Below are 10,788 nucleotides of genomic sequence, written 5' to 3' on the forward strand. Positions count from 1 at the left end.
TCCGGTCAGAAACACCCGCAAACACGGCTGTCCCAATGCCAAGATAACTGTACCACTGACCATGGGTCAGTGGAACTGTGTACAGTGTGGAACTGTGACAATATATCACACATGCTGCTCTGTCTCCGTGCAGAGTATACTTATAAATAACTCACAGGAGGGCATGAGAGGATACACCCAGCTCACGATGTGATACCTTGCAGGCATGGAGTTCATGACACAAAATTATCACAAAGAAATTATGCTGACAGGAAAACTAAAATATAACACGGTTGTTGATAACAAGTTTTATTTTCTCATTCTTTCCTTTATTCATATATCAACTTAAATGAGTAGTGGCAGTGCAAATACAGTCGTATTCAATATAAAGCGCTTCATAAAAAAATAATAATAATACTACCGTTGTGAATTCAGGTCTATCTCAGTTGCATGCCATTCACCATAATGCTGCCTTTCACACTTAATATAGTTGTCATGTAGTGGTGCTGCTAGGAAGAAGCAGTTCAAATGGCAACACAAACACAAAGAGGACTTGAGAGGAGTGATGGGCAGCGTGGGAAAAGCAAGCACAACTTCCACTGGCATGATATTTTGGAGGAAAAATGTGTATAACATTCTAGCCAGTTTTAATCCAGGTTCCAAAGTAATTTGATTTCACAGTATGCTCTCAGGGTCACAAAATATGCAGTTATTTTCTGCTTTTGCAAAATTCAACGCTGCAATATTTTGTCCCATGCTTAGTTACAGATTAATATCAACCTCAGAAAACTTAGAAGCCAATAAAAAAGGAACATTCATGAGGCCAACATATTATTAGCAAACACTTTTTTTTTTCTTTTCTTATGAGTTAGAACAAACAGTTGCAGGAGGCTATTAATACTGCAGGAGCACGGAGAGGCTGTTCAGCCTGACCCCCCAGAGACAGCTGCTCACACATTTGCTGGGGCTTTAAAGCATTCAGTGATGCAAAACCTGCTTGGCTTACTAGCAATGAACCTGAAGCCCCAGGATCTGAGGAGATTGAATCTCCCAGCATCACCCAGGAAACCTGCACAGAGCAGACCTCAAACAGTGGCATATGAACGCTTTAGCTGGGGATGATGTTGCATTCTGGCTAAATATATAGCCTGTGTGTTGGTTTAAAATGTGTCAGTCCAAAAAATGAGAGTGCCCCAGATAAACAGAGGAGGTTAATTTATTTTTTTGCTTTTTTTTTTGGTTGCATCTGAGCTGATCGTGGCTGTTTGCATAATTTTCTGTTTTTGATATAATCCACAGTTAACCGCATCCATTTCACTTACATTCCAATAAAAAAAAAAATCAAAGCACCGATTTGCATAAAAGATTAGGTGAAACGCACTTACGCTCGAGACAAATTTAGTGAGTGGAAAAATCGCAAAAGTGCATTTCCCAACAAACATGGCTAAGAGGGATTTCAGAAATCCTGCACGGACTCCATGCTAATTAATCTTTAACAGCACAAAGGAACGCAGCACAGCTCTGATACAACAAACAAACCGATCTCCTTCATTCAGATTAGTCCATATTCTTTCTGACCCTGCTGCTTTCGCTAATTCAAAGTTAATGTGATAATTAAGATCGTATTTATAGCCCGGGCTTCAAGAGTCATCGCATTCTTACACTGGTACATCGAGTCCTGTTTCTTCAGATCCTGTAACGTGTAAATTTGATTGGGGCCACACAGTGCACGCTTTTGGGATTTACTGAGCTGAATATGGATGGCACGGTGATGTTTTACATTTGGATGGTCTAACATGGAATGCTGGGTATTGTTTTGAGTTTTGTTTCCAGATCACATTATTATGCTCTTGTATTTGGTCACTAGATGCTTTTCTTTGCACTTCCAAGTTACTCTAGCACTCTTAAACTGTGAAATGCTGTCTGGCTCTAGTCTAGTCATGCGTGCATGATAGCTCGCATCAAGCATTTGCTGCAACTTACATAGGCATAACAGTAGGTCTGGCAAACCTATATTTCTCACTTCTGTTGACGCAGTGGTGATAAGGTTTTGTGAAGGGGTACCAGGATCAAGACACAACATCACAGCAAAGGAACCATGCAGAATTACTCACAGCGCATACACCTAAAGATAATATATAAATATAAAGATAAAATCAACTGATGCTACAACAATCATCAAAGAAGATATGCCCAAAATGGCTTCCACGCTGCGCAACACAGGATAAAAAAAGGGACAGCATGACTGATTTATAATATTTGTAAAAACAATAATACCCGGAAAAATGCCTCAAAAATGCCTATGCCTCAGCTCCACTGGTGCATGCTGAAACAAAGTATGTGGTGAATGGCGTCTCCTCACCAGTTACGCTGATATCTATTGAAATATTCAGAGTTTGGAGGTTCGTGCATTCAGAGGAGCTGAGAAATACCGAAAAGATGGTGTAATTTTTTTTTTCTTACAGTTTTTTTTCTCTTTTTCTCTCTCTTCTCAAATCTCACAAAAAAATGCACGATAATGTTCTCCCAGCTACTAAATGATGTGGGAGGTTTTTGTGTAAATGGCTGTAATCCACCATCACTCTGGGTTCCTCCACACTGGAGTTCACATCTATCAGGACGCAGTGAGTGACTGTGACAGACACGGTACCCTGGGTTCCCCTGACACAGCTGTCTCTGTCACCCCCCCCAGGGGGACGCCTCGTGAGGATGGCCTCTCCAAAAATCAGTCCAAATAAGATTATGCGTAGGACGTTACTCAACTGTTATGGCCAGTGATAGCGGAGGCCCCCGGGGGGGGGAGAGTCTCAGTGCAACAGGAACCTGCATTTGCTGATACCGAAACACTGGGAAACATGAAAGGCTTTTTCTTCTTTCTTCCCCCCCCCAAACGTAAAATGCAGAATGGGGGGGGGGCCATTCCCAAGTATCACAGGAGCCCAGCCCAAAGCATGCTGTACCAGAAGCCGAACTTTTAACAGCCTTTGACGGCGGCAGATTGCCAAAACGCAGCCATAACATTATCCCAATGTCAAAATGCAAAGATAGCCATCAAACCTGTCAGTCTGCCTTGCTTTATATTTGGTGCTTTATTAGCTCCACACTGCTGAAGGCTCTCCTGCTCTCTGCTCATCTCCTGAAAGGTTCACGCGCTGCAGAGAGAGATGTTAATACTAGAAAGAAATGAAAGTAAATGAAGATAATCAGCTGAAGCCAACTGAATAGAACCCCCCCCCCCCCGATTCCTCATTTCAAAAGAATGGCACAGAAAATGCCACAATCTAAAGGTGAGAATGTCATAACTGTAATACTCTCAGATATGTAGTGCTCATGTTAAACTCACACACACACCAGGCAGTGCTAGCCATTGACACACTGGGCACTGATTCAAATAAAGAACCTCAGCGTGAACTGATCAATGAAAACTAGCTTAGGGCCACAGCCCTTTACCGACTTCATTAAACACAGGTAAAGGGCTTGGTAAAGGTAAACATCTGTGCTTACAGATAAACGTGTGATTATCGCACTGACTGATGGAAAAAAGGAATAAGATTTAGTCATCAGCACGAATGTACCTGTGTATTCTGAATCCACTCCAAACACACATGTATTGTACACTGGGGAAACTGACACAGACTAGAACTTAAAACTCCATACACACACATCCCCCTGCCTCTCCAGTGATGGTCAACAGTCTTTGTACAATCCCTTGGACTCAACACAAGCCTGCCAGTGGAGCAGATTTAATAGTGATTTGAATTAATGCCTTTCTCTGGCATGGTCACTGTGGAAGAGACTTTGAAATAAGTCCCCCCACCCCACCACCACCACTCCCCACCCCACAGCTCTAAGGAGTTCTACGGCATCAAAGATTGACTCTCACAGATATATTTCTTTGTTGCACATTTGCATGGGGTGCCTGTAGTCATGAGGCATTTCTCTTCAGAGCTGAAAGTGCTTTTTTTTTTTTTTTTTTTTTTTACAATCAGGGAATAAATTAAATGGGCTGCATGTGTGGGGAACTGCGTAAGTTTCACTTGGCAGCCTTGCGAATACTCCTGGCGCGTGGTGTGTTGGCGTTTACTCCTCACTGACAACTGCAGCTCCAGGAAAAAAAAAAAAAAAAAAACAAAAAAAAAAAAAAAACAATAATGATAATAATACGAGGAAAGGAGAAAGAAACAACTGCTGAGCTACAATCAAACGTCCATATGCAAATTCCATGTCACTGTCACCGAGGTTAGCTCCCACGCAAGATGTTTTGGGTCTTCTGCAGGGTGAGATAATTACGTCTCGTTTTGAGGCAGAACACAAAGCTTTGAGGGGGAAATTTACCTTTGATTCTCTCATTCCAGTCCCATTCTGGGGAAACCCTGCCATGCAAACCCTGTAGGTGCCTGCCGAGAAAGTATGACCAAAAATCCTTCAGTCCCAATGAATCCCACCTGGAAAAAATACGCTAGAGATACGTTTCATATTCAGTTGTAATTGAATATTAAATACTGTTCCAATAACACAAATGGTACTAAAAAGAAACCCAGATTCCATAGCTGTTTTTTATTATCGTAAGTACAGTATGAAACTGTTATTAATATACCTCTGGGTCGAATGAATTTGAAACCACATGTTTCATCCCACAGTGGAGTCTCTGGTCCGCTGATTGTCAGCCATGAGGACAAGAACAAAGCGAAAATTAATGTGGAGTTTAATTGCTCTTACTCAAGATTTAATTAGACTGGAAGAGGGGAAATGAAACTCCAGCTCTATGGCAATTCTGAAGTTTTGGAGGAAATTAAGGGGAGATCTGAGTGCGCTGATACGTGCTCGCGACTCTCGCGTCACCTGGAGAGTACTGCACGTCCACGAACGCCGCTGGTAATTAATTGAAGCTGGGACTAAGGTCATTCCGCTCTGCCTATGACAGCCACAGCTTCTCCTAAGATCAAACGCTGCACTTTCTACCATTTCACTCCACGGTCCAGCTACTTGCTTTACCGCTGTGGCTTTGCTGACATTGTTATGCAAATCGCTCCAGTTGAAATCAAGTGGCAAACTGGCAGTGAGTTTAGACTATCAAAACACACTGGGAAATAATCAAATAGGAGCCCGTGTTCTCAGCACTCTTGAGCTAATGGGCAGACTTGATTTTATGAGTTACTGTAAGGAGTACCACAGCTCAGAGCAATGCTAACAGGTGACTGTATTTCACAGAATGTCTAGATTCGAGCGTTGATCCCATTCTTTACCAAACTAATGATAAAATGATCAAAAAGTCACATGAAATGCATCTCATCAGGATCCACATGTTCTCTCTGCCTTGTGAGTTTTTAAAAATGACTGATTCATTACACTGACATTAGTTTAATACACATTTCAGATGGCTAAAGCTGAAACAAACAGACAAAACCTTAGTTCTACAAATGCAAATCAGAACAGTTATTCTTTAGAGGAACCCCTAGTTCAGTATAGTTCCTTAACGATTCATTAACAATTCCTTAATGAACGTTTTTTTTAAGTCACCTGAAGGTTAAAATGCAAATGTTCCCTATCATATTCCATCAAATATCCAAGATGAGCAGAATGCTATAGATCTGGATTTTTTTGCCCATCTCCAAAGACAGAGCCTCAGTTCTTACCCCTGAGGTGGACTGGCACAATTTATTGTTTTATTACCTTCATGTTATTTTGCTTTTCCGCCTACGCCAGCCATTTCTTATTCCATTTCAAAGTCTTTGAGTAGAACGTAGACTTTATGGAGGCAGCCCCCTCTCTGAGGGCTTCTGCCGAACACATTCCTTGGCCCTCTTTCTGACACTGACTCGCTTGGATGCAGGGCAACTGTGAATTGCTTCCACATGACTACACCCACAACCACTGCATGCAGCAGAGAGAGCACTGTCAGGCTGGACCTTTGCACAAAGGAGCCAGCTGTTTTGACATAATGACATGGGTACTGCTGTGTGACACAGTAACTTACTTATTTCAGGGAAACTGGCTTGCACAAGAAGAAAAGAAATACTGGAGAGATCTATTCTGCATTCAATGCTTAGATTACAAAAGATAGCATCCTCTGTGTTGCAAATGGGTAGAATGTTATATCAGTAACAGGTGTCACATAACATTCTCTCAGTTGGGGATTTAATTATTGGAGAAACTGTACACTTGTCAAGGTCTGCTAACACTGTAAGAAAGCTGACAGCAGGATTTCATAAATGTGAGCTTCAAAAGAATTTGCTTTCATTTTTTAAGAAAGCATCTATAATGAGCAATTTATGACTGGAAAAACAGCACAGAAATCAACTGTGGATGAAATTCTAGGACTTTCAAAACACAGCAAACAGTTCTCATTCTAGACCCACTGACTGCAGGAGTCATAGGCGAGACACATGAGAAAGTAATGGGAATGTTCCATGGGGACATCAATCCGGTTCGGAGATGGATCTCTACAGCTCCACGATCCCTCTCATTTAAGATATGAGGACCACGTGGCCATGCACGTCACTATACCCCACGACATTCTCTGTTTCAATTATATGTGCCGCTGGTCCTTAACTCTGACTCACACTTCACCACCGTGTTCTTTTCTTTACAATGCAATTTAGAGCAGCTCCGCGATCACCAAAATTAATGGAAAAATATTGTGCTGGCGCGCAGCAAAGTGAACAATGTTAATGCAACAATTTAAGTGTAAAAATTAGGTACACTGAGACAATACAGACACTGTTCAGAGTGAATTGACGCTTACAGTTTTGAATTAACACCATTGACCTTCCTGTGCACTGAAAGCATTTAACAGGAAGATCATTTAACCGCAAGTCAAAGTTAAGGGTAAATGACTGAATCCCCGTCTCCGTTCCTCACTAAATCCATCAACGCCTTTTTACCCAGACTCTCTCCAGACTCCAAATCAACCCGCAAAACATACCGCCTCTTTTGAGTTTATGCACTGAAGCAAGATTACGCGCTATTGTGAGACGATATTACTTACCAAGTTATTAAATCAATAAAAATTATGCATTTCTCTTTTAAAAGGTGAAACTTTCTAACAGGTTTGTGACATTCAATTTAACCTATGATATATTACCTTTTAAATGTTTTAAAGGCATCTTTTCTTAATTACAGACCCAATTAATGCTATTTTATGTATTCATTATCAATAAACGAACTGCGTTATGGTGAAAGATCCTTAGGAAACCGTGCTATCGTATTCAACAAAAAAGGAATGTAACTTTAACAATTAAGGTCGCAATGGTGATCAGTGCCACTTCAGCGTGACGGGGAAAGCCAAACAGCGCGTCTGGGAGGCAGGCACCGCCACCGCTGCGGGGCGAGTGATCGCGCCGGGTTCCTCCTCGAAGCCATCTGCGAAGCTTCGCTTTCGGAGGAGGGAGGAGAGAGGAGAGGGCAGAGAGGAGAGAGGTTTTGCACCTGGCCGCGACACCGAGAAGACGTCCTCGATTAACCCGAGAAACGCGACCGCGGGCTTCCGGCGGAGAGTAAGCGAGCGCTTGAACCACAGCGGAGATGCGAGCGGAGATGCGCTCTTACCCTTTCAGCCTCGACCCCCCTCCCGCGCCTCCAAAAATCTTTTTGATCTGTTTCAGATAACGTCACGCTCAGGCTGAAATACCAGAAGGCGTCAAGATGATATTCAATGACATTCAAAATAGTATGTTAATATACAGTTGTGTTATTATGTCAACATACGGTCGACTCGGTCAGTGTTTGACACAACACGGCAACATTTCTCAAATCGGTAAAAGGGTCCGATCTGACCTTTGATACATTAGGACCGCAACAACCTGTCAAGCTTTAAGACACAAAGGCAGAGAATTTCACCGTCTGTTTCTCGCTCGCTCTGTCTCCCTCTCTCTCTTTCTCTCTCACTCTCTCTCCACACACACACTCACACACACACACACACCGCCTCGGCTTACCTTTACGTTTGTCCTCAGTGCACAGTAGCATGCAAAAAACATCGCCAACAGCAAGGAGCATAGGGGCCACGATGACTGTTGAGCTTCTTGGAAAATAAATAAATAAACAAATAGAATCCCTGAGCGAGTATTTCCAGCTGTCGAGTCGGAGCTTCTCTATGTCAGTTTCCGAAGGTATCGATATCTGTTTTTGTGACTTTTAGAACACGACATGGTCAGAAGGAAAGGAGCGCAGACTGCGCTTCACTTCCACGCAGAACGCTGCACCTGACGATTCCAGCAAGCAGATAATCCCCGTCTCCGAGTGGGTACGTTCCTTCCTTCCATCTCTGCACGGTAGTCATTTCACTCGTGGAAGACGATCGTGGGGGAGGGGGAGGGAGGAGGGGGGGAAAGGTGAGGAATTAAAATTTAACTTGTTACTCTGCATAATCGCGTCATGCAGTATTTAACAAATTCTGAATCAAACGCGACGGGAATGTGGAGGAAGGCGCGCGCTTGATGGACCTACGGGGTAATTACAGAATGTAACGTGCCTCATAAAAAGCCTTTTTTTTTGATACGAATGTTATGTAATATTCCTCTGTAGTTCTGGAGTCAGTACAGACAATTCTCCTGTCGACAATGTGGCATGGACCACTGACAAATAGACCATCGGCGCATGTATTTATTGTTTATATAAATTCTGAATGCCTTATATATCAATAAATAAAAACAAATTTAGCAAATGTGAAGCGTTGACATTATTAAAGTGATGGCTTGAAAAGGCATAGGTCTCCCATTTCATGACAGAAAGATTCAACACACAACCTGTAATGGTTGTGTGCTGTGTGTTTAATATTTTTTCTTTCTTTTGATTGACTCAGTGCTTTGTTTTTGTACTCAGAAAAGGCACTCCATTTCATTGCTGTGCTTTTAGGCAGCCTCACTGCTGCAGAGTGAGGAGTGGCTGGCATGTGCCGATCGAACAGCGCCTCCTGCGATTTCACAATGTACAGTAGATGACCCAAGACTCATGTTTTCCTCACCTGCTGACTTCCACTGGCCACCTGGAGGACAGTTCCTCCGTCAGTCACCTGGCGTTGTGCATCACACCTTTAGTTCAGGGCAAGAGCAGTGCTTTCCGCAGCACCACAGACAGATAGACAGACAGACAGAGTCTTGCTCCATATGCCGACAGGTATTAGCATCTTGGTGGGTGTTTCTCAGATGCTTTTATATGCAAAGTGTTCTCTCACCCCCAAAGACACAGCACTGGGTGAAGCATTAGACCAGTAACTCATCTGCTCCAGTACATGAAACATGCAAGCCAGCTGGTTCATTCTACATGCTAACCATTGCCTAATGCAGACAAATCCCTGAACTCATTCTCCTTCTGCTGTATCTCTATGTCATCGCTTATAGCAGCATGTTAGCAACTGCAAAAAACGAAACCATATGGACCATATGGGATGTATTCTTAACAGGACATGAATGGCCAGTTTAGGCTTGGATTGAGTTCCCCCTTACGGTGCTACATAAATACATTTTAGTAGAAACAGATTTACAATACATTTAAGGTTTAATAAACCCTAATCTACATGCTCATCTCTCTCTCTCTCTCTCAATATATATATATATTATATTATATTATATTATATATATGTGTGTGTGTGTATATAATATATATACACACACACACACACACACACACACACACACACACACACACACACACATATATATATATATATATATATATGTATATGAATTCTATAAATCATAGAGTACAACTTGAAAGTGAATCCATCACAGTGTTATTTGTATTTTTATACAATCTTTTCCATCTTTAAAAACCATGCTTCAGTCAGGATGTGCAGATCAATATCTTTACTGAATACTGATGCTCTCTGAGTTGGGATTCGAGCGAGCAGTGTTATGCAAGCATCAGGCGGAATGCGGAGAGGTATCGAAGGTACTTTACAGAATATATTTTTGGTGCTAGCCCTCCTGTTACCATGGTAACTCGGTGGTTAGCAGCTTTACAGTGTAAATGAGAAAGCTTCCCGGCCGTAGGAAACAAACTACAGTAGGATGAGTGGGGGGGGATGAGCAGGGTGGATGTGTGGGTATTAGAGTGGGGGCAACGCACACCAGCTAGCATTCCGTGATGGAATAGCAGGGGGCTTTTCTCATGATGTCACTGCATCACAACTGTGATGTCACTGTCATTATGTCATGGGTTGATTCATTTCAGTATACATGCAAACACATATGCGCGCACACACACACAAACTCACACATACACAAACACAAACACACATGTATATGACAGATTGTTTGTATGTGTTGTTCTTTTGATATGCCACCATGAAAACTGAGTGATGCTAGTTATTTCACTAAAAGTTTTTACTTCTTCATACAGCAATGCAATACCACACAATGTCATAGCAAATCTATGAGAACAGATAAGCACAATCATGTAGAATAACTCCTGAATGTGACTGAAACTTTTGCATATCACGGCATATGTGTGCTATTATAACAGACATGCCTGAAAGGAATATCTGTAGGAGGATTCACCTTCTCCAGCACGCCTGTACCTAGTGCCAGCTTCTGTGATATTTTTGAAAATCTGGGTAGGACTGCGTATGAAATCAGTGGGCAACACAACATGATTCAAATTGGTAGTTTCACGACTAAATCAGGAGGGTTAGCGAGTGCAAAGCGGCGAGGAGACCGTGGGAGGGGAGGGAGGAAACGGGCTGGTGTGGGCGGAGGGAAGAGGCAGAAATGGAAGGAAGAACACGAACACAATTCAAGGCAGACAAAACATGCACATTTAAAGGCTTGAAATCTGTCGGTTTCCCCTGCTTATTCCATGCCAACAGAA

This window comes from Megalops cyprinoides, chromosome 9 (genome assembly GCF_013368585.1).
Source record: "Megalops cyprinoides isolate fMegCyp1 chromosome 9, fMegCyp1.pri, whole genome shotgun sequence".
Taxonomy (NCBI): domain Eukaryota; kingdom Metazoa; phylum Chordata; class Actinopteri; order Elopiformes; family Megalopidae; genus Megalops; species Megalops cyprinoides.